Genomic DNA, 24,996 nt, shown 5'->3' with positions numbered 1-24,996 from the left:
CCCACCCCGCTCCCCTCTTTAATTCATACCTTCATTCTCTAGCATGGGGCTATCAAACAGCAGGGAGGGTCCCTCAGTCGTGAGGATGTGGAATGGGAGTGAACTGGGCCTGAAGCCACATGGGAGAGGGTTCTGGGGGCTGGCCCAGGTCCTATGCTGGGTTCAGCCTTTCCCTACCACAGGAGAACTAAATGTGCTCTACTTTTAAATTTGAAACATATCAATGGGCACCATCTCTCCCACATCAGAGCCCAGGAAAGAGGGTGGGGGGTGGTTGAGAGTGGGTGGGGAACTAGGGGTAGAATACGTCATCAGAAGAGAGGAAATTAAGCTCAGTGACCGAGTGACCTGGAAATGATTCATCTCATGCTCCTGAGCAGTGTAGGTTGTGTGGGGGTGAGGGTGGGGGTGGCGCGCACGTCACAGTCTGAGTCTTGTCAGGTTAACCTTTCTTGGGAAAAGCAGGGAAGGCGTTGAGCTGAGTTGCCCCCACCTCACTGAGTCCTCCTGAGAAGCTTAGGAGTCTGACTCAGGCCTGAGTGGACCTGCAGCTCTATCTCTGCCCCTGCCACCCCCAACCCCTGTGAAGTTCTACAGAAAGAAAGCACAGAGGTCTCCTTTCCTGCTCAGCTCTTACTCACGGGATGCTGTGAGAGAAGCTGCCTCTATTGGCCCCTGAAGGACCTCACATTCTCTCCACCACCTTCAGAGGCGGGTGCTCCTCTTACCCCATTTAACACGTAAGGAAATGGAGACACACAGAGGTGAAGTTATTTGCCCCAGGTTTGAAAGAGCGTGAAGTGATACAGCAGGGGCTTGTCCCCAGGGCTGTGGCCCTCCAAAGCAGTCAGTCATCATGACCTCTCGGCGAGGCAGTGAGGGGAGCGGAGCAAGGGATGATGCCCAGGGGATCTTGGGAGCGTTCGTTCCCCCCTGAGTGGTCAGGTCGGTCAACCTGGCTGGGTTTCCTGAGGTCGTGGCACCCAAGGTTATCGACAGGAAGAGGGGAGACATAAAGCAGGACAGTGCTGGGGATGGTAGCTGGTCGAGGCTGGGAGGACTCTTGGGGGGACAGTGAGACTGTTGGCCCAGAGAACAGAGGGGAGCAGCCAGCGGCCCCTGAACCTTCAGGAAGGGAGACAGAAGGCAGGCTCCAGAGTGAGACAGAAGGCAGGCTCTGATGGCAAGGGAAGAGAGAACTGATATCTTGAGGATACCTGTTCGGTGCCGGGCATTATGCCGGGACCGGGAGACCCAGATCAGAATAAGGCTGAGTTTCTGTCCGGAGGAAGCTCAGTGGAGTGTAGTTGCAGGTGAATAGATCCATATGGGCCGTATAAATGCAGTGCGCTCTACCACAGACAGTTGTGTGCTACTGTAGACAGACATGTGTGAGATGCTCTGGTGGGACAGAGGAGGGAGTGGGTGTGGGGGACGGTGAGAGAAAGATGCCCATTTGAGCCGAGTCTTGAATGGCAAGCAGTTGTTCACCTGGCAGCCTGAGGGAGGCAGCATAGAGAAGCATCCCAGGGAGCTGGATGAGCACCACAGGGAAGGCTGGTGGTGATGGTGGGAGACAGACGGGCTGGGCAGCTGGAAGGAGCAGCTGGACAGATAAGCACGGTGCACTTGGGAAGTGCTATGGAGTTTTCAGGGGCTGCTGGACCACTGCAAGATGAAGCTAAGGGGAAACTTAGATAAATGCTTAGATTGGTATTCAGAGAAGTGACTCTGGCAGCCATTGTGGAAGATGGACAAGGTTGGGGCTGGGGTAATAGGGAAGCTGGGAGACCCTGTCACAAGGGTGAGAAATGGAGAGTACTGTTACCAGCAATCCCTGAAGCCTGGCCGCCACGTCGAATCTGAGGATCTAGAATGGGGCAGGAGGCAGCAGCCACCTATGGCTCCCCATTCTGGGTGATGACCAGGGCAAAGGTCATCCTGCAGATGGAGGCAGGTATAGTGGACATAGGCCATACTGACCTGTGCCAGACACTAGGCTGGCTGATTTGCCTGATAAAGAAATGGAGGTATAGAGGGAATAAGTAAGTTACTCAGGTCACATGGCTGATGGCTACTGAGATGGAATTCCTCACTGGACTTCTCTGATCCCACAGGCTCCCACAGCCACCAGGAGCCAGGGCCTCTGGACTCCACCAAGCTTGTCATTTTCACCAGTTCTGAGGTAGCTGCTGCTGCTCTCATTTATTCACTTGATGAACATTGACCTCAACCACATGCTGGATGCTCGGGGCTCCGGGGTGAGCTAGGCACAGCACCAGGGTGCAAAGAGCTCATAACTCTGCAGAGGAGACATGCACACACACAGAGAAAGAGAACACAAGGCATCAAGTGGCCCAAGGGAGAAAAAACCAGACCCTCTGAATAGATGATCCCCGTTGGGACGCAGGAGATGTTCTTGTGAAGAGGTGGCTCAGACACCCTTTTCCTTTCCTGCTTATGCCCTGTTTCTTCATCTTCCCAACTTCACTCTCATTTTAAATGAAGGAAACACCAGGTCTGGAAAGAGGACACGGCTCTTGCTTGCATATCCTCTCGCCTGGAATAGAGTGATTTAATGAACATGCCCCATGGGCCAGCCTGTCCTCCTCTCTACGACCCTAGGAGATGGTACTATATCATCCCCCAGTTACAAGGGTAAATCAAGGCTTAGAGGGAGGGCCCCAGACTTGCCCAAGGTTGTTTGGACCTCGACCCAGAGAGCCTTCTGTCCTCCAGTCTCCTTTGTTGAATAGAACCACACTGGTATATATTCAGTGGGCATTTTAATTGAAAGGCATCAGGCCAATTAAGTTTCCAATCGGAACATTAAATATTTCATATCCTTTCATGTAGTTTAATTGTCTGGACACTGTGGGGCTGGGGAACGAATGGCTCGTGGTTCATGTGCACTTGCTCACCAGGAAAGTTGGCCTTGCTTCCTTCTGGAAGCTTCTCACAGAATTGGCTCTTGTCTTCTGGTTGTATTTTATGTTGTAACCACTTCTGAGAGTTTAAAAATGTGTATGTTTTGGGGGAGATGAGGACAGGGATGCTCTAAAACAGTCAAGCATGCGACCAGTTAAATTCTCTAATCTCTTTGCTCTAACCAGCCCGTGGAAGGGGTAAGCACAGAGGCACCACAATTAAAGTTTTGGAGACAGTTGTAGAGAATGGATTTTTGTAATTCAAATCATATTTTAAATGCTTCAAGTGGTACAAACGAGTTTGATATCCATAGTAAATTACTTAATAATCTGAGGAAATCTGATTCCTTCTCTTTTTCTCCCTTTCTCTCTTGTTTTCTCTTTCGTATATTTGGTCACCTTAGGGAGAGGAGCCCAAGGCTAGTTTAGGACACCAGGGTTTGGTGTTAGCTCTGTCACTCAATATAACGTGGTCTTGTGTAAGCGTCTAATATTGCTGAGCCTCAGTTTCTTTAGCTGTAAAATGAGCATGGGCATCTTTATCTGACAGGTTTGTTTTGAGACTAAACAAATGGTCATATGTGAAGCACTGGACACAAATCTTGGCAGAGGATGGGCTCTCTTAGATTTTGCCTAAGAACCTTCTCATCTGATAGCGGAGAGAAACATGAAAAGAGATGAAGTATGGAACTGTGGGTGAGTGCTAATCTGGGAAGGTACACACAGGGGCTGTGGGATCCCCGGGGAGGGAAGCCTCACCTTCATGGAGCGGTCAGGGAGAAATCAGAAGTGGGGACATTTTAAGTGGGTTTTACAGACTAAGTAGGAGCTGTTTGTCCGGTTATTTACATATACCCTGGCTTAATCCAAACAAAGATTTAAAATAGTTTATAGACATTTTACATGAAGGTAAAATTAAGTAAATGAGGAAATAAGACACAAGGAAAATAAGAGGAAGAAACTAAAATAAAGCCATGGGGGCAGGTTAAGCCAAAAAGCCCTCGGAAGTGAGCAACGTACTTGGCACTCAGCTTCTCAGAATTGAAAACGAAAAGGGAGCATGATTAGATTGGCAGCTCTTAATCATAGTGTCCATAGGATGAAAACAAATCAGGTGCCCAGGATATGCACAGCTTGCTCCAAGGCTAAGAACTGAGGCATCTTCTCCCCATGACCCCTCCACAAGGGATTCTGTGTGATGTAGTCCTTAGTGACATTACCAGAATAATCATGTCATTCCCAAGCGAGTGGTTCTGACAAGTAGGGAACAGTGTTCATGGCAGAGGGAAAAGCATGAGTCCAGCTCCAAGTCTTTATTAGGGGTTCAGTGCAGGGAATGTCTACAGGCCAATTGTCAACATGGTTCTTGACTAGGGTGACTCGGTGGGGCCCCTGGGTACCTATGGAAGCAGTCTGGGGGTGAATGGCATTGCGTGAGGTGGAGGACACAGGAAGGGCAATGCTGGGGTATGGGAGACCTGTTTAGACTCGGGAGGAGACAGCAGTCAGGGCAGCTGTGACCTTTGCTCTCAGACCATTTGTAGCAGGGTTGGAGACTGGAAAGGTGGGTCTTCGGGAATACTAGAAGCCTGATTGGTTGGGCTGCCTCTGGCCTTGGCTCTCAGAGGCTGGTCACCTTTATAAAGATATTGCAAGATGTTTTCTCGTATGAAATTTGAAACAAAAACAAAAACACGTACTCTGCAGGCTGTCAGGAAGCAATGTGAGAAACCCAAGCCGCCCCACTGTCAGAGCCTCATATTTTGGGGTTTTTGTCTGTTCTATTTTTGAGGCTGGTAAACTGGTTTCCTGTTTGTTGCAAAATGGGTGGTTGTCGCTGTCTGTGCCTGGCCTGAGGGAGGTGGCCTCATCAGCTGAGGCCCGTTGTTCTGCCCTAAGTCAGTTCCCTCCTCTGCAGGCGACGAAGAGGAACCTGGGATTGCCACAGCACGGCTCGAAGCAGGGGCACCCCACCAGACACTTCCCAGGAAGCCCGGGTATTTGAAGTCACCACACTCAGTTGTGCAAGTGCCCCTCTCTGGAAAGCTTAGTCCCATGTCACAAAGAGGGGATGTTTCATACTCAAGAGTAAAAAAGAGACTCAGTAAGAACATGAGGGTAAGACTTAGAAGAACAAACCATGTATTATTGGAAGGATAAGAGGAGAAACCAAAAAAAAGCTGCCATTTATTGGTCAATTTATACTTGATGCAAGGCTGTCATTTTTACAACTCTTATCTCTTTTTATTGTTACACATTATTCCTTTTTTACAGATAAGGAGCCCAAGGCTCAGAAACATTTAGTTGACTAGTTATGTACTCCAGATGTTGGCACTTTGGTGATATCTCGGAGAGCAAGTTCAGTAGTCCTCCCACTACCTTTATATTAGAGCTTGAAGAGGCAAAAAAGCCTAAACTCACACAGCTAGTTGGTGGTAGAATCAAAAAGTGAGTTAATGAGTGGTTTCTAGTCTATTCATTTTCCAAACTGCCTTAGATGCTTTCTGAACCGGCAGGGACACGATGCTAGTCTGGCATGGGACAGAGCTGAAACTCTTAGCCGGGCCACCCAGCCTGGTCAGTGTGAGGGTCTACATTTACAAACATTGCCACTCTCTCTCTCTCAGAGAAACTGGATGGGGACTTCCACGCTGGACCTCTGGGCCATAGCATTCTGCCTCTCCCCGCCCCTTCCCCTCATTCCGTCACATGCCATTCTAGGCTCTGCAACTCCCATCTTGTCTTCTGGGGTTCAAACAATGAAGACTCTTCTGAAAGTGTGGATCTGTTTTATTGGCTGGTTATTCCCTTTCATTGGTGGTTTGCAACCTGTTCCTGGACCCCTGGGCATTATTGTAAGGAGAGCTGAAATCTGTCTTCACATCTGTATTTTCTCAATTGACAGATGCTAAAAGTCATCACTAATTTTTTTGCAGGATCCTTAAATTCCCCAGGCTGGCACCACCACCTGGGGACATTCTCAGGTCTTAGTAGTTCTTCCCAAATAATTCGTTTTCCAGATTAACCCAACTCAGGGCTGAGTGCAGGGTGGGTAGAGGATAGGCAAAGCCATCGGCCTAGGTGGCATCACCTTGAGAGACCTTGGAGAAGCTTGAGGGGAAAATGACCTAATTGCTGGAGGGAGGTGGGCTTTTGCTCTCCCAAAGTGCCCCCTACTTTACAGTCTCCTCCCATTCCCCCTGCCTTGGATAATATCCTCTCCCCGTCTCTTTCTGCTGAGGCCTCCCTTGCTTTGAGGCTTAGCAGATGGCCCTCTGCCAAGAAGCCTAGCATCTTCTTCCTCTAAGCCCGAATCAGCCTTTGGTTATGCTGCCTCTCCTCTGACCTGCCTTCATTGTACCTGCTTTTAAGTTCTTTGTGACTTTATTTAATTCCGCTTGGTAATTGTAGCTCCTTGAGTGTGAAGATAGCATTAATTATAGTTTGTTCTCCCCACATTATGGTTCAGGCCCTGATCATGTCAAAGAAAGGGAGAAGGAAGTTCAGGTAGGTGGGTGGCTCATTCCTTCCGTTGTCTTGGGGTAGGTCCTGGCTGAAACACTGTGGGAGCGACAGCGAAGGGCGCGCCCCAGCTCAAGCCCATTCCATCACCCCTGGGCCTGTCCTTTGGATAGGAGACATCTCATCACTTGGGTTCTTGATATCTCGATACTTTGAAGATTTTGTGAAAGGGACTCCTTCCTTGCTTTTTTATTTTGTCCCCCGTAGCTGGCCACATTTGAGGTCCCTCCTTAGTTTTGTTTTTGCTATTTATTGCTGCATAACAAACTTCTCCAGAACTCAATAGCTTAAAACAATGATTTATTACCTCTCACAATTCTGACAAGACAGTTCTCTGCTGGGCTCAGCTTGGCTCACTCTCACGGCTGCATTCAGGTAGTGCCTGGCCTGGGCTGGGACGTCCTAGAGAGTCTCACTCACATGCCTAGGGTCTTGGTGCTGGTGGTTCTTCTCCACATAACCGCCCATCCTCCAGCAGGCCAGACCTGGTCTCCGGGTTCCAGAAATGGAAGTAGCCAGGCCTCTTAGGGCCTAGGCTGGAACTGGCACAGTGTCACTTCTGTCACATTCTTCAGGCTGAAGCAAAACTCAAGGCCAGCCAGATTCAAGGGGAGGGGAAGTAGACCCCACCCTTCGATGAAAGGAGTAGCAAAATCATATTGCCAAGAGTCTAGGAGTATTTAGCAATGACCCTTCTTTATTTGCTTTGAAAGATAAAACCCTCTTTCTGGAAACCTTTGTGAAATGGCTTCTAAGGAAGCATCCTGAACATAGTATGGTCAAGTTCAGGGACTGATGCTCTGGTCTCCGCTTGTCCCAAAGCTCTGGAAGAGGCTGTTTGCAGAGTGGAAATAGTGATGGCTGCTTCTAAGGAATGTGGGCACGCTCCTCCTTGGTTAACATGAGCAGCATCTTTCAGGCACACAGCCCCTGGCGCTCCGCAGAGGACTTTCTTGGGTTCCACATCATGACGGGTGCAATTCCTCAGATCATGCTGAAGTTTTTCCTGGAGTCCTCTGAGCATTAATTCCCCTATGAAAATAAGACCCGAATGTTTTTTGTCATCTTCAACATGTGTTTCTTGGACTGAAAAATGTTTTAAAACTCTTCTTCCTAACTCTAAGTTAGAGGTTTTTTGTTTGTTTGTTTTTGTCTTTTTATCACCAGCAACAGAAACTAATTCTCACTAACTTTTTAAAAAAGAAATGTATTAAAAAGGAAAAGGGGGTGTGGAGAGTCTCATGGTATTGGTGAAGGGTTGAAGAAGTAGGCCAGGAGAGAGCGAGAACCGAAGCAGTGGACTGATGGGTTACAAACACTCGTTTATAGTTTGGGGAGGTGCTGACAGAACGGGCCAGGTCCTGCAGGAGCATTGAGGCTGGCGTGTCTATGACAAGCCCTCAGCTCTCTTTGGCTTTTCCCGAAAATAATGTTTTCCCAAACTTGTGACTTCTGCTGGGTTAAGCTTCTCTGCATTCTTAGTTCTACAAGAGAAAAATATTTCTTGTCTTTCATACTGATTCCCTTTTCTTTATTTGTTTTTAATGAAAAGAGGTGTGTGAATTCAAAATCTTCTTTCCTCCTTCCTCTGGGAGAAGGAAGGGAAAAGTTTCCCAGAGGAATTCGTCTTGGGTAGAAGGACAGAATTTTAAGCTGAGACTGCTGAAATGGAGACTTGTCACCCAGAGGTTGGTGCTTTGCTTTGCTGGCCATAACTCTGCAAACCCTGAGACCTGTGGGCTTCAGTGTAGATCATAAAGGTTCAGGGAAGTGACTGAAGCTGGGACTTGGTTTAAAAATGAACAGAAGAGCCTAGAGCCTTAGCTCGGGCTTCCTGCTAGGCTGGGAGACACTTGCTCAGGTGTGAGTTTTGGTAGCGGTCCACGTACGAGACACTTGCTCAGGTGTGTGGGCTTTGGTAGTGGTCCACGTACCTCAAAAGTATTCCTACAACAACACCCCCGCCACAGGAGGATACTAGGCAGGAAGGCTCTGGGTGACAAAGAAAGAGGCTCGTTTGATAGTGAATTTTTTTGTCATGGCCATCCTCGTTCACACCTGGAGAAAAAGAAAGTTAAGACTTTTTCCATCAGTTTCACAACATAGTCTGGAAGGATTAGAGAGAAAAGAAAGAAAGAAGATGAAAGCAGACACCTATTAAATTCTTTATGCCAAGAATTGCAGTTTGTATGTGTTTTCATCTATATGAGCACATTGGTCCTCAGAGAAAACCTATTAATATTAATTGTGGGAAAGAGTATGGAATATGCTGTTTTGTTGTTTTTAACATTTTTTTAAATTAATTACAAAATGACATACTTAGTTTAGAAAATTTAGGATATACAGAAAAGTACCAAGAAGAAAATAAAAAACGCTGAGACCTGGTAAGGATAAATCACCTGCCCATTTAATAAGTTATGGAGTGTGGATTTGAACTAGAGAGAGACCACAGCATGTGCCCAGCTCCCCTCTTCACTCACTCACTCATTCACTCAGCCAACGTAGATTAACTACTTTCCGTGTATCATAGAATACATCATCTAATTTAATTTTACAGGAGAAGAATCTGTCAAGAGGCTAAGTTATTGGCAAGATTGGGATGTATTTTTAATATGTGTATAGATAGGTAGATAAATAAGTGTGGACGTGTTTATGCATAGCTTGGAATACACACACGCACACACGCGCACACGTGCGCGCACACACACACACACACACACACACACTTCCTAACTCTGCCAACTAGCAATAACACTCCAGTAGAAATGAGCACACACATTGCAGATCTTATTTTCCAAATACCATTTTCCGATCAAAGGAACCAGAGCTCCTTGGAGAAATGGTGGATTCTGGGGCTGGGTAGGGAAAACACAGGCTGAAACAGTTTATAGTTCTGGAAAGTAAGGAAGTGATTTAAAAAACAAAACAAAAGACGAGGGATGTCTGAAAGACACAAGGACCAACTAGAAAGAGCTCTCGATAGCCAAAGCTGGAGCAATATGAGCAATAAAATAAATAATAACAGTATTGAATTATAACCAAAAGGATCGATAAGTATGTTTATTACCAATCAATAATTAGATAAATAAATAAGGACTAGGGCACAAATCTTCTTCACAGAAGAATTCTAGTTAATATGTGCTACTCCCCTTCCAGTAGATAGAGCTTAGTTCCCCTCTCCCTGAGGGTGGGTTAGACATAGTGACTCACTTACAAATAATAGAGTGGGAAGAGGAAAAACAGTAACGTCATGGTTGATAACCATGGCAGACACCACCTTAACCAAGTGATCAAGGTTAGCAGCACAGGTTCAAAGTCATGTTGACATCATGTGCCCCCAGAAATGATGTGAGAATAAGGGTACTTTACCTCTGCGGTATTCTTCCCCCAAACTTATAACATCCAGTCATGAGAAAATATTAGAAAAAACTAAATTGAGGGACATTATGCAAAATACTGGACCAGTACGCTTTAAAAATAGCAAGGGTTGGGGAGTTGGAGGAGGGTGGGCAAAATGGGTGAAAAGGGTCAAAAGGTACAAATTTCCAGTTGTAATACGAATAAATCATGGGGATGTAATGTAAAGTGTGGTGATATGGTTAATAGTGCTGTATTGCATATCCGAAAGTAGCTAGGAGAGTTGCCATCATGAGAAAGATTTATTTTTATAACTGTATGGTGGTGGATGTTAACTGAACTTATTGCGGTGATCATTTTGCAATACACACAAATATCAAACCATTATGTTGTCCACCTGAAACTAATAATGTCAACTATACTTCAATTTAAAAAATGGTACAAATTGCTACAGATATCCCGAGGGGAGTATAAGCAGTATATATCAAATAGTTGTGCATTTTCACCCAGAAGTTCCCCTTATAGGAATTTATACTAATAAAGCAATCACTGATGCAGTAAGGATTACCTAGAAGTATGCTCTTCACTCTTTTATATGCAATAGTGAAAGACTAGAAATAATCCAAATATGCAAGAATATCAGATTGATTCTGCACATTCTGGTACATATGTACAATGACATACCATGTAGCAAAAAAAGCAATATTGTACAATTCTGTGTTACAAATGGAAAGGTAGTTGTATAATAAATGAGAAGATAAGGTATACACAGAATGATACAAATTTAAGGAAAAAGCATAAACATGTAAATAAAAATATTTCAAGTACAAACGCCCAAATGTTTTGTTACAAGAGTATTTTCTGAGTAGTGGGATTACCAGTGATTTTTTCATTTTCTTCTCTGTGCTTTTCTATATTTTCAAAATTTTCTACACTGTTGTTTCATGCTCAAAGAGCCTATGTGCTAAGCCCCCTCTGGGGGACTCACAGTGCCTGTTAACATAGCAAAGGTTCCGAGTCCCTCAGGAGAGAAACCTTTACACATGTAAACTCAGTTTTCCCTTGATTTATTTGACCACATTGTTTCTTCATGGCTTCGTTCCCAGAATTGTACCTAGCACACAGTAGGTGTCCAATATATATTTTGTGAATGAATGAATGCTTAAGATGGGTGGGAAATGCACAGCCCTGGCCCTCCCTCCAGAGCGCAGTCTTCCCACCTGCTCTACTGGCCTCTCCAGCGGGGCAGCGTCTCAGCCCTTCTGTGTGTGGCCAGCAGGAACCAGCCATGCGACACAACCCCGAGCAGTGAGCAGAGAAGCGAAGGACCAGAGGAGTGGCCCGATTAAGAGAAGGACCTGTAGAGCACTCAGAGCTGGAGCAACAAGTAGGGCCACCAACGAGGCAGAGGGAGCCCAGAAAGCTGACCGAGTACCAGGAGCTTCCAGCATTCCTGGGAACAGACTGCACGGATGTCCTGGGAGGCCCCAGAAAGTAGCAGGCCTCAGGTTCCCAGGACCCGAGGCATCTGTGGTGGCATGTGATTCTGGTTATGCCCACTGGCGTCATGGCGCACAGGGTGGGAGCTGCCCAGAGCAGCCCACTCCTGTGTGGGCCAGTTCTGATGCTTGGGATGTTCTTCCTTATATTAAACAGAAATCTCCCTCCCTATAATCCCCATTGATCACTATTAGTCTGGAGGGCGGGGGATGGGGGAATGGTCCCATCACCCTGCCATAAGGTGACATCTACATCTGGAAGAACACAGTCTATTCTGTTCACTCCCTGCCCCTCAAGGACACATTTCTATCACTGCAGGACTCTGGAGGAGGCGGGAAATGGATTCACACACAGGCACTTTATGTTACTTTGCATCTCCTGATATGGTTCTGGTGGTTCTCCCATTTTCCTTTATTTTCTACCCAGATAACTTCAGCATATGTGATGAGCTTGAGGGGAACCACCTTGGTTTGGATTCGAATCGCATGAAAGGTGTCCTTTCTCTAAGTCGAAGTCATGGCAGGAGGGAAGGGCCCCACCACTGCGGCTTCTGCGAGGCTGTCTTCTCCGGTCTCCTTGAAGCCTCTGTTCCCATGCGCCTGGCACTTGGTGGCTCCTGGTAGGGCAGGTTTCAGGTGGCCGCTGGGTGTTTTCCCTTCACTTCTTGAGCCTCTCGCCTTGGGGCATGAGTGCCAACTGAGGGAAGGGAACTAGGGAGGGGCAGATGGTGACAGCCAGGACCACTGGCAGGCGGAAGGCAGAGCCCTGGAGAAGGTGTCTGTGAGTACCGGAGAAGCCGGAAGGGAGGCTGAGTCACACATTCATTTATCCACTCAGCAGGCATTTCCTGGGGCCTTCCAGGGCACAGTGTGCCTGAGAGCAGGCCCCGCTGCCCTGCCGGAGCCCCCATCCTCTCCCAAGGACACGGTCGCGTCCCTGGGCCAGACTCCCAGTTCCAAGAAGATGAAGCCTTGTCTCAGGAGAGTGTTCTCTGAGCAACTTCGTGTATACCCAGATACCAGACACAAAGGTGAATGGCATGGCTGCTGCCTCAAGTTACCCAGGACCTGGGAGGCACAGATGGACAAGTGAATGATGCCATACAGCGGTGGCATGGTAGATGTTGGGGAACACAGGACAGGAGAAGCTGTCACTTCTGCCGGGTGAGGGTGTGGTGAGTGTGTCTAGAAAGGCTTCGGGGAGGACTTGTCTCCCGAGCTGGGTCTGGAAAGCTGAGAAGGTATTCCCAGGTGGTCCAAGACGTGGCACTGAGGAGAAGGCAGAGGCCGTGATGCCTGAGAAAAACATGATGCTGAGGAAACTGAAAATAAATAAGTAGGTCTGGAGCATGGGGTTTGGGAGCAGGGAAGGGAAATGTGTGTCTAGGGAGTTGAGTAGGAGCCAAATCAGGAAATGGTTTGTATGTCTGTCATATTGGATAGGATTAGATTTTCTGTATATAACAACGAGAACAACAAACTAAAATAACAATGGCTTAAACACATAACAGTTCATTTTCTTTTCACGTAAAAGCCAGAGGTAGCCAGCCTAGGCTTGGTATATGGCAATTCCACAATATCAGCATGCTTTCAATCTCCTCTTCCGGTTCCTCCCTCCACACGCAGAGCATGGCTTCCATCCTGGAGGTCGCCTCATGTTCCAACATGGCTTCTGGAGCACCAGCCATCATATCCGTTTTACATAATGGAACAAGAAGGCAGAAGGACCATGCAGCCATCCATGGTCCTTTCAAAGAGCCTTCTTGGTGGTTCTGCCCAGTGATTTACACCTACATCTTATTGGCCAGGGCTTAGTCATCTAGCTGCAAGAAATGAGGGGAAGTGGGAGGTTGGCAAAACAAAATGCCTCATTTCATCAAGATGTTAAAAGGAATTTGTCCATCAAAGAAAGGGGATAGGGTGTTCCAGGGAGAAGCAACAGCAGGTGCACAGGTATGCGGATGTGAATAAGGGATGATGGACTGTTGAAGAAACAGTGACTGGTTTAAGTGTAAACTGTGTGTGTGTGTGTGTGTGTGTGTGTGTGTGTGTGTGTGTGTGTGTGTGTAAACATATGTCTGGATGACAGGGAAGGGGTTAGGATGAGTTCTGAGAGGTGGGTGGGGCTAGACTATGAGGGACCATAAATGCAGTGGTCGGGTGTTTGCGCTTTAGTCTGCGGGAAAGGGTGAATCACGAAGAGGCTTTCAGGGGGTGAGTTAATCAGGCATGGGTTTTTGGAAGATCGGTCTGAACATTTGTCAGGAGAGAAAGTGGGAGAGGGGTGCTGGTGTCAGAATGGGTGTATCTTGTTCACAGGACAGTGAGGGAGCATGAGACATACTGCATGGGAGCTGGGATCGGGAAATGAAGTTGACTCGGTGGGAAGAAGCCATGTTGTCGCGACCTAGAGACTTGCTGTGGTAAGAAACTGGGGCCATTGAGGTTTTCTAGTAGGATTTCCTGGCTGCGGATTCTCCCATGGCCTGTGGGTGTGTATCTTCAGCAGGACTGTGTGCTGTTGCTTTTGGAGGAAGGAAGAAAGGACACTCACTTTTACTGAGCACCTTCTATCCCAGGCTTGCTGCCTCTTATCTCATTTTGCAGATCTGAAAAAGGAAACACAGAGAGGTTAAGCAACATGCCCGCAGTCACACAGCCAGAAAGTGGCAGAACCAGAGAAGCCAGTTTCACCAGTCACCTCTGACCCTGTAGTCAGAAACAACACCTGACCCTGTTTCACAGGCTGGTTGCTTCTATTCTGTGGAATTATTTTGTTTTATATGACACGGGATTTGACCCCAGTGTCATATGTAATCCTGTCTGGTGACAAGCCATGGGTTCACAAGTTCCTTTTACTTGTATTTATTCAAATGAAGCCCTAAAAGAGTCTCTTACTGAGGCAGCAGGACAGGAGGACATAGTGTAGCCTGGATTCTGGGAGACCATCAGTGGTCTCAGCCCAGCTGGTGACTACACTGGTGGCCAAGGTCCCAGCCCTTTACTTCCTGTTAAGATTTTCTCCTCAGAGAACTAGAGGGTTTAGACTAGATCAATATTCTCCAAATAGTCTATGTGTTCCACCTTCACAATTCATGCCACACTAGCCTATCCTTTATACTATTATTTCAATTCTTCTTTATGTTCACTTTTCCTTATTTATTTATTTTAACTCAGCTTTGACCTAAACAATAAGGTCTTTAAAATCATTGATTTGATTTGATTTGGTTTTCTCTAAGTCACATCAAAATAAACTCATAACTATAAACAAAATAGAGTTCGCCTTCATAACAACAATAATAATAATTGACAAATGTTGAACTGAGCACTTTCCCAAGCATTGTACGTTCGTGAACTCATTTCATCTTAGCAGTAACTTTAGTAGGTAAGTACTTTATTATCTCCCTTTTACAGATGAGGAGACTAAAACAGAGCAATTATGTGACATGCCCAAGATCACACAACTAGATCCACCTTAAAAAATCTTGTTACCCACCAACAGTATGGGCTCCCACTTTGGGAAGCACAAGACAAGTCCTGGCTTTATGTGGGGTGCTACATTTCTATGCTTGATTCTGCTGCTGTGGGTGTGGAGCTGTGAGCTGTGAAGTGAGCTGGCCTGCCACGACCGAGGTCCAGGGAAGGCAGGGTGCCCTAGGAGGACACCTGCAGCAGCCACCCAGAGCAGGCGAGGAGTGTAAAGGTGCTGCTGACTCCTCGGTTACCACTCAGGATGAGGCATGGAAAGCAGGGAGCTGAGAGGGACCTCTGCCATGAAGACACATGGGGATTGGCAAAGAATATGGGGTTCTGCCTCAGTGCGAAGAAGGCTGGGCTCAGCTGTCCAGCAAGTAGTGATGGAAGAGAGAGGAGCAGCTGGCTGACATGCTCTCCTTTCTACTGGCAAGTTGATAATACCTATTTGGAGTTTTCCTTATTCCACTGGGCATTCGTTTCTAGCAGAACAATGCACACCAGTCCCAACTTTCTCCACATTTCACTCCCTGGATGAGATATCATATCGAGAAACTCTTGTGCCTAGGGAACTAATCACCTGGGCCACATCCCAGGACACTATTACTAGTGGGATGCATGGTGACTCACCTGTGCTTCCTTGTGACAAATGGACTTGGCTGAGCCCCAGAACACATCGGAGCAGCAGAATCCACTTAGCTTTGTTCCCTGCTGGGAAGGGGAACCTCGCAGTCACTTCCTCATGCTTAGGTCCCCTCTCCATGCTCTCCAGTGGGCCCCTGGCTTCTAACCTTCTGCTAGGGGTCACTGGCTGAGTAGCCTTTGTGGCTACTTTGTCTTTCTGGGTTTGTGCTCATCTGCATGCAGCCCAAACTGTCTCCTGGTAGTTTTGAGACCTCCAAGGGGTCTCCCGTATACCCACAGCCCCAGCCATCAGCTGTGGTCACCACAGGCATCTGTTCATTCCCTCTCTTCCTGCTCTGGCTCTTATCTATACACATCTGCTGCCCTTGAAGCTGCTTGGAGAAGCTTTGTGCCTGTCTCCACCTGTCCAGTGGTGGCCACACCTCACCAGGAGTCTCTGTCTGGATAGTTCCAAGGCTTCCAGTCTTTAGGCACAGGGCAGTCTGGACTCTGGACAGAGGTGAGAGGTAGGGTGCAGATAGGATGGCACTTTGTCACCTGAGCCCCAAAGCAGCTTCACTTGGGCCCCCAGCCATGTGAAGCCCATCTTGAGGAGTTCTCTAGGCTTCTGTCTCTGACCTCTCTCTTTACTGCAGTTCAGAATTCGCCAGGGGACCTGGGGACATCCTCTCAGTCCTTACTTATTTCTTTCACTGCCTCTACCCCACTCCTCACCAAAAAGTCTTCTCTCCCAACTTGAAAACCACCTTGAACGTGAATGGAGGCACATAAAAAGTGGTCCACTGTGTGCATGTAGAAGGGGTATAACTTTATGTAGGGAGGGAGATTATTGTCCGGCTATGCACTGTCCTTAAAGGTTGCTTAAAATACAACTAGTGTGACAGAGGAACTGGAGTTCTAATTTTTACTTAAATGTAAATTTAAAAACTAAGGCAGTATAGAACATTTCCGCATCAAACACTTTATCATTTTGGAAATGCTGCAGTAATACCATAAGATATTACTGTAGCACAGCAGGTCCTCAAATAATGAGCATTATTCTGTTCAACGTTGATGAGATGCCATAGGAGCTTAACTCTTCTTTATATCCATTAGCCTATGGTAAAGCTGGTTTCATCGTACATCGTTTTACTTAAGGTCACAGAACCAATTGACTATGTTAAGTGAGGGCTTACGATGCTGTAGTGCATGTGCCAGATGCCAGCATTATCCTCGTGTCTCATTAATAATTTTAAAATATTTATTACTCAATTAAATGATAGTATTTGGGATATATTGAGTTAAATGTTACTAAAATTAAGTTCACCTTGTTTCTTTTTTCGTTTTTGAACATGGCTACTAGAAAATTACTAATATTACTCATGATGTATTTTTATTGGAAGATGTTGGTCTAGAGCAGAAGTCGGTGAGCTTTTCCTGTAAAAGGCCAGGTAGTAAATATTTCAGGCTTTGTGGTCTCTGTCACGACTCCTCAGCTCTGCCATAATAATGCTTAAGCAGCCATAAACAATACAGAAATGAGTGTGCGTTGCTGTGCTCCAATAAAACTTTATTTACAAAACCAGGCAGCGGATTAGATTTGACCTGTGAGCTCTTCTTTGTAGACTCCTGGTCTAGAGTAACATCAGGCAACCAGAAGTGGACTATGAAATATAAAGTAGGAACTGAAGAGGATTAAATAAGCAGGTGGAAGGCTAGGGCAGGCCTTTAGCAGAGGACGGGGTAAGAAGGGTCCACTGGGAAGAAGACAGGGAGAGAGGAAACTCACATTTACTGAGTGCTTAGTGTATGTCAGGCATTTTTCACATATTTTACTTGTATCGACTCCTTTAATACTCTCAACAACTCTGTAGAATAGATACGAGTACCATCATCGCCCCCATTTTCTAGATGAGGGGCCAGGATTCACGCTCAAGCAGCCTGGCTCAGAGCCTGCATGCTCTGCTGCCTCCTTTCTCACCGCATGTCCCAATCCTTTTATGAGGCAGGTGTTAGTAACCTATTTTCACAGATGAACACCTGTGGCTTAGTGAGGACAAGAAGTTGCCTGAGCCCACATCTGGTACCTACTCCTGCCCTTGATCCTAGGTCATCCGCATTCCAAGCAAGTTCTTCTTCTGCTGTGTGTTTCCTTACAAGGAATGCTCTTGTTTGTGAAGTTGGGTCTTGCTTCCTCCTTGTTTTGAATGTTGAATCCCTGATACATGTGGAAAAGGTGGTGTCTTTTGGTGTGGGTCCAGATGATCTTCTTGTTCCTCTAGATACCAGCGAGAGGCCCTGGGGAGTTGGAGGCTGGCTCAGGGACTCCATGTCACCTCCTCTTCTTATCACAGGCCAAAGAAACAGAGGTAGCACCTTGATACCTCACTTGAAAAAGTCACTTGACTTTGTGCTTTTCAGTTATCTTCCCCTGGCTTCTTACTGATTCAAGGAGGCTGCTTGGAGTAGGAGACACATTTGTGTACGTATATATATAAATTGAAACAAAATTGGTATCACAGTTTATATTCGGCTTTATATATATTTGGCTCATTTAGTGTTATCATGGGCAATTTCCCATACCAATAAATATTTTCAAAAACAGAAATTATAGTGTCTTCCCAATATTACATTTTATAGAGTCGTCATAATTTATTTAATCATAATTCCTTGTTGAATGTTTAGCCTGTTTCCAATTTTTTGCTGTTATAAACAATGCTTTGATAAACATCTTTGTTCATAAATTTTTGATCTATTACTTTATTGATCTATTCTAGATTCCTAGGAGTGGAGTTACTGGCTCAACGTATGTAGAATTCTAAACGTGGACCCCCTCCGCCATTCCTTGCCGCACTCAGTTTTAGGTCCTCTTGGGCTGATCAGACCACGGGCAGAGAGGAGAACTGAAGATAGTGAGAGAGGCTGAGCTGATCCTTGTGCAGAAGGGCCTGGAGGTGTAGTAAGAGAGGGAGATCCCTGAGGGAGTATGAGCTGAGAAGAGCTTGGCCAAAGAGGAGAGGGGGACTTAGAAAGGAAGTCAGGGCAGGTTTGAGAAGGGGAAGAGAGTGATCTGAGAAGCTGCCTTGTGGAGCGATGCCTGGAGAAGAGAGAAGGATGGCTAAGGATGTTTAGAAAGCTTGGCTGTGACTTGTGTCAAGTAATTTCTCTTTGCTGCCTCCTTGGGAGACCTCAGTCACAAATTAATAGTATTTTTCAAAACTCAGGGGAACCCAATTTGTGTTTCTTTTGGAAGTGTCATCATGCATGCTGAGACAGGCATTAAGGTCCAATTTTATTCAGACTACGATGTTTTGGTAGAGATTATTAAGTAACATGCCAGAAAAAAAAAAAAAAGTCTAAGAACTTAACACTCTAACCAGGACTCTGTTTTGTGGTGCCCTCACTAAAATGACTAATAATTTCAAAAGAGCATTTTCTGTGTAAACTGGGATGTGATGGTAAGCTTACCCTAGAATTTATGAGGTTTGATCCTAAGCCAAGATCTTATTCATTTGCTTGAGCTAATCATGGAAACACTTGTGCCTCTGGCCCATTACTTATGTAACCAGTTGACTTGACTGAACCTTCTCAGTTTGGGGTGTTGCTGCTGTACCCCAGAACGTCCCAGAGCCTCTACCCACCTGGGCCTAAGAGAAGTTAAGTCAGAGCAACTGCTCTCTCTGTTGTGAGTCCAAAGATTCCTGCAGAGCAGCACTGTCTGATAGAAACATGAAGCAAGCCACCAATGTGAATCGCATGTCTCTAAAACTTTCTGGTCACCACAATAAAAAAGTCAAACGAAACAGTTGACATGAATTTTAATAATATATTTTCTTCACTACATCATATTATCTGTTCGACATGTAATCAATAAAAATAATTTATAGCGTATTTGACATTCTTTTTTGTTCACATTATATCTTCATAATCCAGCGTGTATTTTACTCTTGCAGAAAATCTCAAGGTGGACTAGCCACATGTCACTACCCACAGGTGGTTAGTGGCTTTCATATTGGGCAGTACAGCCCTAGAGACTGGATCCCACCTTCCCACTAGCAGCCCAAGGGGATGAGAGGGCAGAGAAGTCAGGGTCCTGGGCTTCCCCGCAAATGATACTCTCTGGATGCACAGCTGCATCTACAGGCTGCGGGTTGCCCGGGGCAACTCGCCCTGACTTGGTCACACGTCTCTCTGCCCCTCTGCAGACCCAGAATGCCCATCCTTTTTCTTCCACATGGTTCCTTCTTCCAAAGGGCAGGCAGCCTTTTACTTTTAAGCCCTGGCAGCACAAAGGATCGAATTCAAATCCTTCTTGGATAATGGGCTACTTGCTCTGCCCTGAACCTCTTTGAGGAGGAACTTCCTTCTATGATTCTGGACATAACCACTTGACCTGACTGACCATGGCAAGGACAGCAACCTTCATCGATTCTGGGGGCCTTACCTTACCTTCCCCTGCTTTCTAAGGGAGCTCTGCCCTCAGTGGGCCCTGGGTTGTTTTCTGGCCCCTACATTCTGAAACACACTCATAAATGTCATCTCCAGTAAGGCAGCCTGCCATACTTATAAAACAGGGGTGAAGGTGATGACCTTGAAGTTCTCTTTCAACTCTAGCTGTCCTCATGCTGTTATTCTCATGACTCAGCACTCTCAGGAAGTTTGGAGGGAAAAGATGGGGAGATGATTTTTCTTCCCTCCCTCCCTCCCTCCCTCCGCTTCTTCATTCCGTCTCCTAGAGAGAGAGGATTTTTGCGGTGGGCGGGAGGGCGGGGAGGGGGGAGGGAGGGTGGAGGGAGGGGGGAGGTGAGGTGGAGGGAGGAGTGGCGGGCTGCGTAGGAGAGGTGGGGGATGCGGGGGATTATATTCTTCGTGATTCTTCTAGCGTTCTTGCTTTTCTCTATTCGTCTTATAGTCCTCCTCCTCATCCTCCTCCTCCTCACCCTCTCCTACCTCCTCTCCTCCTCTTCCTCCTCCTCCTCCTTTTCTTCTTTCTTCTTTCTTCTTTTTCTTTCTTTTTCTTTTTTGCATTGAGGAACAGAGTATCCCAGTGACTGGAGAGTGTCCTGAAAGCATCCTGCCCACCACCCCCTCACATATGGCTCCTGGAGCCCCTCCAGCCTGCTTCTCCCAGCCTCCCTCCCTTCCCACTCTCCTTTTGTTAAGTGGCACATGGAGATGTTATTTATTGTAGCATTCTGACAAATAAAAGCCCTTCCTCCTATTTACAACCCTGCAACCTCCTCTCTTTGAGTCAGTGTGTGAGTCATCTCTTTAATGTGATACTTCCGAAGCGTGTGGCTCACTCGGGGAATGAGTGTGGAATGAGCCCTTTCTGCCAGCCTTCCCCCTCTGCCTTCTCATCACTCTTCCTGACCCCAACACCCACGCTCGACAAAAGCCCAGCCTGTGGTGGCCCCAGCCAAAGGGCTTAACTTTTCCTCCTGTGAGTCTCGGTCCAGAGAATTATTCTATACCAGGTTCCCAGGAGAATGCAAGGCAGGGCTCCTGAGGACACACACTGATTCAGATTTAGCTGTAGCCTGGAAGATTCAATTTTGTTCGGGAGGTCTAGGTTTGAGAACTGTGGCCCCAGGCACACCGTGAAGATCTGCTGGGCATGGTAGAGATGGAGAGGGAGGCTGCCCTTGTCTTACCCTAACCTCTGGGCTTTGCAGTTCTGACCTGGTTATAGTAGCTCCTAGATTCCTTTGAGGCTCCAATGATTTCCCTTGCTTAACTACTCATTCATTCATTCATTCATTCACTCACTCACTCACTCACTCAATAAATGGTCATTAAACTCCTCTCTGTGCTCACACTATTTATTTTATTGTGGCAAAATATACACAAGCGAAAATTTACCATTTTAACCATTTTTAAATGTAGAGCTCAGTGGCATTAACTATATTCACATCGTTGTCCAGGCACACCACCAGAAACTTCTCTTCATCTTGCGAAACTGAAACGCTGTATCCATTACACAATAATCTCCTCTCTCTCCCCAGCCCCAGGCAACCACCACTCACTTTCTGTCTGTGAATTCAACTACGTTAGGAGCCTCACATGAGTGGAATTACACAGTGTTCGCCCCTTTGCGACGGGCTTATTTCACTCAGTATGATGTCCTCAGGGTTCATCCATGTCGTTACATGTGTCAGACTTTCCTTCTATTTTCAGGCCGAGTAATATTCCATTGCATAGACAGATGACATCTTGTTCATCCATCCGTCTGTTGATGGACACGTGGGTTGCTTCCACCTTTCGGTTGTTGCTTGCGTCACACCGTTCTTGATACTGGGCGTATACAGGCGTACAGACATGCTCTGCCTGTGAGGGGTTTCCGGTCTAGGGGAGGAAGACTGACTCCTGACAGCACAGGAAGAGCGCTGCTGAGGAGGTCACCAAGGGGCCCGAGGAGAGATGCTTAGCTCTGCCCCGAGCTGTTAGAGCAGAAAGTCTGACAATAGCAAGAAGTGACCACAGAACTGAGACTCGAAGGATGACAGGTGACAGCAGGACATTACAGCAAAAGGAATAGCATGTGCGAATGCTCAGAGGCAAGACAATTGCGCAATTGCGGTTCCTTCCAAATCAGCAAGTACTGGGGCCTGACTTCAGACAAGGAGGCGAGCTGGGGAACAGTGGAGGTGGGGGAGGTGGGTGGAAGCAGAGGTCCATCATTAGGGCTGGCACGCCTTTCTGTGTCTCACTGACTCTCAGAAACCACTAAAGGGCTGTAAAGAGCCCTTACGGGCTGGAAGAGCTTATTCTGTGGCTGTGTGGAGATCTTGGAGTAAGAAAAACATCGGCAAGCTGGAGGTAAGACATTGAAGGCTGGAGAGGAAATTGCCACCATAGTCTATTGAGAAACTAAGAGTGTCGCAGTTGAGTGGAAAAGATGCGACTATTTCGAGGACTCTTCGGAAGGTGAGATACAACCCAGAAGTCTTTGGATGTGATGGGTTCATCTCATTTCAGCAACAGTTTATTGATCTGGGTAAAGTAAGGTCATCAAAAAATGACATTTACAGTGTAGTGTGGAATAAGCCGGAGAGAGGACTCAAGAGCGACTCTGGGGGGGTTTAACTTGGACAGCATCGTACCTTACTCATCATGAGGATAATTTTCCCTACCTGATTATGTAGACTCACCAAATATCAGGGCCCTTAAGCATGGTCTAGACCAGGGATCCCCATCCCCCTGTTAGGAACTGGCCACAGAGCAGGAGTTGAGCAGCAAGCAGTCAAGCAAAGCTTTATCTGTATTTGCAGCCACTCCCCAGAACTAGCATCACCACCTCAGCTCCACCTCAGACCATCAGACATTAGATTCTCATAAGAACACCAGTCCTTGCTGCCAAAAAAGTCGGGGACCGCTGGTTTAGACCAAGTTTAATTTGGCAGAAAAAGCATAGAGGTGCCTGAGTTACCCAAATGCACACAACCAGTTCCTTTCTTTCCTCAGGTCGGCTATAAAGCCAAATGAAATTTCTCTACCCGCTACATAACCCTTCTGTTTTAAGAGATTTTTATTGTCAGTCACCACTGGGAGATCCAGAGGCGTTAACAAAATTACAAACAATGGGGAAGCAAGAACTTGTAATTAAAATTCTCAGTTTTTGTTATTCTTGCTCTTCATTCAAAGGTTGGTGGAGCTAGGCCAGCCAGCATACTTTCTTTCCGAGATGCTTGTCTTGGGGGTCTCTGGGGAGAGCACTCTTGTTTCTATCTCAGGAATCAGCCCTATGCTGCCTTCCTTGGCTGGCTTAATACAGAGCTCCTTGCTCATGAGAAACCCCCGGATATACACCTGGCTCAGTTATGGCTGATTTAAATTCCGCCATGGGTGCCCTGACTTTCCTTCCTGGAATTTCCAGTGGTCACCGCTTCCCCTTGACACTGGCTTTGGCACCTGGTACTCCCTTTAGCACATGATTCCACTGTCAGACAGTGACCTGGCCTGGCCCCCTCCATTCACGGGCCACTTCAGATCCTGCTACAGTCCTGGTTCTCTCCCTGGCACAGTAGGCCTCTCTGCGTAGAGTGTGCCTTCTTTACTGAAAGCAGACAGTAGCCACAATCTTGTCCCCAACCCCGAAGACTCATGAAATAGTGAAATCTGGGTGAAGTAATGGGAGCACCTAAAAGCTACCACCCACCCAAATGGCTGTCACAGACTCATCTGTGCCATATCCCGGGGTCCTTCCTTCAGGACTCTGGCCCACTGCTTCTGAGTCATTTTGTCTCTACCGCCTGGTTCCCTTGGATCTGATCATCCATCTGAAACCTCATCACTAGCTCCATGTTCAGGCTGGTTCCACTATCAGTAAAACCACTTATCCTGAGCCAATCTCTGGGCTTGTTATGTCATTTCATTTACTCTTTTGCAAACCCTGTGAGAGATGGACTGCTATCTCCATATTAAGGTGAGACAAATGAAGTTTAGAGAGGTTAAATCATTTGCCCAAGAGCACCCAGCTGGGGCTCAAGTCTACATCTGTCTGACCACAATGTGTATGTTCCCTGTGCAGCACTGGCTACCTAGTGAAAAGGGCAGGAGAAAGGATTTCTGTTACCTTAATATTTTTCCACTGATATTTGCTGAGCATTGTTTCATATTTGCACGTGTAACTCATATGCTCTTACAACAGCCTCTGTATCCCCATTTTCCATTTGAAGAAGCTGAGTCACAAAGGGCAATTTGCCCAGTCTTCCCCACAAAGGAAATGGCAGAGCTGAGACTCAGGAAGTCAGATGCAGGAAGTCTGACTCCAAAGCCAGCACTCAAGCCGCTGCGCTGCAGCCACCTCTCATTAGCACCAGGAGAGCATGGGGACATGGAGAACAGACAGATGCACCTGGGCAGTCCATGCCCTTTGGGAAGGCCCCAGATGGTGGGTGTGGGAGGAAGGCAAGCCAGGCAGTGGTGATGGGCTGTGACCAGAGCCATCCAGGTAGCTGGGCATCATCTGGGGTTGGAGAATCTGAAGCAGGGAGCAGAGGCCAGGCAACAGACATGTGTGGCTAGCTGCTCCAGTAACGCTGGCCTCCTTACTGTTCCTTGAACATGCCAGGCATATTCCTGCCTCAGGGCTATATGCATATGCTGTTCCCTCTGCCTGTGATGCTCTTCTCCCAGATATACACCTGGCTCATTCTCTCTCATCCTTCCCATGTCTGCTCAGCTGTCTCCTCCAAGAGGTCTTCCTTACCACCCTATTTAATAGCATCCCCATCACTTTCCATTCCCTTTCCTTGTTGTATATTTCTTCTTACTGCTTACCGCCAGTCGACTTGTTATATATTAATTTGTCTCAACCACTAGACTATAAGCTCTATAAGGGCAGGGACTTGGCCTATTTTACTCCCTGGGGTATACCCAGCTTCTAGTGCCTGGCTCATTATAGTCCTGCTTCTTCTCGATCAACATTTCTTATACTAGTGAATGAGTGAATGAATGAATGAGTCAAGAGCTCAGTTCCTAGAACCGATATCCAATGTCAGAGCAGGACCAGCTTCCAGAGCAGGATGAGGCTGACCTGCCCCAACTCCAGCAATGTAACTGGATGCCTGAGCCTGGTGCTAAGCCTATAG

The 24,996-nt window shown here is 46.8% G+C and overlaps 1 protein-coding gene across 8 annotated transcripts in view; it reads left to right on the top strand.

Annotated features, from left to right (window-relative positions):
• Positions 1 to 24,996, top strand: part of HIVEP3 (HIVEP zinc finger 3) — a 432,406-nt gene that overhangs the window by 183,017 nt on the left and 224,393 nt on the right. Inside the window, exon 2 of one of the 8 annotated variants that reach the window (XM_036232697.1) lies at positions 13,625 to 13,728. The exons of the other annotated variants lie outside the window; for them this stretch is intronic. The gene's annotated coding sequence lies outside the window, so the exon portion shown is untranslated. The remainder of the gene's footprint in view (positions 1 to 13,624; positions 13,729 to 24,996) is intronic. 8 annotated transcript variants of the gene reach the window in all.

This window comes from Rousettus aegyptiacus, unplaced genomic scaffold (assembly GCF_014176215.1).
Source record: "Rousettus aegyptiacus isolate mRouAeg1 unplaced genomic scaffold, mRouAeg1.p scaffold_m13_p_1, whole genome shotgun sequence".
NCBI lineage: Eukaryota > Metazoa > Chordata > Mammalia > Chiroptera > Pteropodidae > Rousettus > Rousettus aegyptiacus.
This window is presented reverse-complemented; position numbering and strand designations above follow the sequence as displayed.